Here is a 2,439-nt window from a genome sequence, read left to right as displayed (position 1 = left end):
TATCCAGAAGTACAGTGAGGTTTTTATTATTGATGAAGAACTAAAAGCTTTACTGTGAATGTGTTTATTAATTAGTTCATTCAAATATATTATATATTTTTGCCAGGAGAATTTCACTCAACATCAAAAACTACCATCATCACCAGTATTGTTGTTTTTCTGAAACTGCAGATGTACAGAAAATCCTCTAGAGGGCGCCACATCTCTACCTCCAGACTGGAATTCCAACAGGAAGTCTTGGAAAAACTGAGCAGGAAACAGTTGAGAGAAAAACTGATTGAGTAAACACCCTGAGGATGAACTCTGACACCTGCCTTCGTCTCCGACTGAAATCAAACTGAAAGGAGAACAGAGAGAGAAGTGAGCAACTAGACACTGGAACACAGACTGCTGCAGGAGGAACAACAAGCAGATCAAAGTGAAAGTAAGTTCAGAAAGTTTGTACAGTAGAGAAACTGACTTCCTGGTTTGACGTTCTGTCTGCTGTGGTTTCAGCTTCACTCTGAGACAAAATGGCTTCCAGATCAGACGATGATCTCTGCTGTCCGGTCTGTCTGGAGATATTTAAGGATCCGGTTCTTCTGTCATGCAGCCACAGCTTCTGTAAGGAGTGTCTGCAGAAATACTGGAGAGAGAAACCAGGAAGAGAGTGTCCAGTTTGTAAAGGAGATCTTCTAAAGAATATCTACCTTTAAATCTGGCTCTGAAGAATCTGTGTGAGACTTTCTTACAGCAGAGAGAGCAGAGAGCTTCAGAGGATCTCTGCAGTCTGCACTCTGAGAAACTCAAACTCTTCTGTCTGGACCATCAGCAGCCAGTGTGTCTCGTCTGCAGTCATTCAGATTTACACATTAGCCACAGATTTAAACCCATTGATGAAGCTGCTCGGCAACACAAGAAGAAGCTTCAGGAAACTCTGGAGCCTTTAAAGAAGAAGCTGGAGCTCAGGAAGAAAGTTCAGGAGGAGTTTGATCAACAGCAGAACACCTGAAGGTCCAGGCCCGACACACAGAGAGGCAGATTATGGAGCAGTTTAAGCAGCTTCATCAGTTTCTAGCAGAGGAAGAGGAGGCCAGGCTGGCTGCACTGAGGGAGGAAGAGGAGCAGAAGAGAGGGATGATGAAGGAGAAGATGGAGGCTCTGAGCAGAGAGATAGCAGCTCTTTCAGAAACAGTCAGAGCCACAGAGGAGGAGCTGAGAGCTGAAGACGTCTCATTCCTGCACAACTACAAGGCTGCAGTGGAAAGAGTCCAGCGCTGCCCCTGCTGGAGGATCCACAGCTGCCCTCAGGAGCTCTGATAGACCAGGCCAAACATCTGGGCAACCTGGCCTTCAACATCTGGAGCAACATGGAGACCATGGTGACCTACACTCCTCTGGTTCTGGACCCAAACTCAGCTGATTCAAAACTCCATCTGTCTGAAGATCTGACCAGTTTGACTGCAGGAGAGAAACAGCAGCTTCCTGATAATCCAGAGAGATTTGATAGATACTGGTCTGTTCTGAGTTCTGATGGTTTTAACTCAGGGAACCACAGCTGGGATGTTGATGTTGGAGACAGTTCATACTGGGAACTCGGTGTGTTAGAAGAATCTGTTCAGAGGAAAGGAATCATAAAATCTGGATGGTTGTTTATATTGTTCTATAAAGGTGAATATTCAGGAGGTTCTCCACCAGCTCCTTCCACTCGTCTCTCAGTCCAGAAGAATCTCCAGAGGATCAGAGTGAATCTGGACTGGGACAGAGGAAAGCTGTCCTTCTCTGATCTGGATACTAACACACACATACACACCTTCACACACACCTTCACTCACAAGATGTTTCCATATTTTGAAACTAATAAAACCTTAAGTTGGAACCGATGAAGATCTCAGTGATCAAGCAGCAGCTCTGATGATCCAAATCAAAACTTATTGATCAGATTGAAACTGTGAGTTTTAAAGAGGAAACTGGAGATGATCTGATCATCTGGGAGACTCTTCATCTCTGACTTTCCAACTATTGATTCCATGACAGCAGAAATTAATGTCAACATGTTTAATTAATGCGTCTATTTTTAGCTGCTGAGTGATAAAACTGAACTACTGAATGAATCTGAAATGACCTTTTCACTTCCTGCTAAGTGTTTATTAGTGTTGCTTTGACTATTCCCCTGATCAATGCTGTGTTTATACTTTCTATTATCACTTTTATGATCCAGTGAATACCAGAAAATCCTGTGATAATAATTCAAGTCCATGTTGTCCATGGTTAATCCCAGCAGATTTTAATCTGGTCTAGAGACTTTCTGTTCAGTTCAGTTCCAAACACTTTGGTTCATCAGAGCTTCATAATCCAGATTATCATCCAGTTTGTTACCATAAAGGTTTCAGAACAATGATAAACTCTGCATGATGTTTGTGAAGCAGCAGAAACTGAATCTTGTTGCAGGAGGGCAGC

General features: G+C 43.1%; 1 pseudogene; it reads left to right on the top strand.

Moving 5' to 3' along the window:
- Positions 1–349: 349 nt before the first annotated feature.
- Positions 350–2,204, top strand: LOC129353032 (nuclear factor 7, brain-like; annotated as a pseudogene).
- Positions 2,205–2,439: the final 235 nt, after the last annotated feature.

The sequence above is a fragment of the Poeciliopsis prolifica genome, unplaced genomic scaffold, assembly GCF_027474105.1.
Source record: "Poeciliopsis prolifica strain line A6 unplaced genomic scaffold, Auburn_PproV2 SCAFFOLD083, whole genome shotgun sequence".
Taxonomy (NCBI): Eukaryota; Metazoa; Chordata; class Actinopteri; order Cyprinodontiformes; family Poeciliidae; genus Poeciliopsis; species Poeciliopsis prolifica.
Note: the sequence above shows the minus strand (reverse complement) of the source record. Positions and strands in the feature narration are given on the sequence as shown.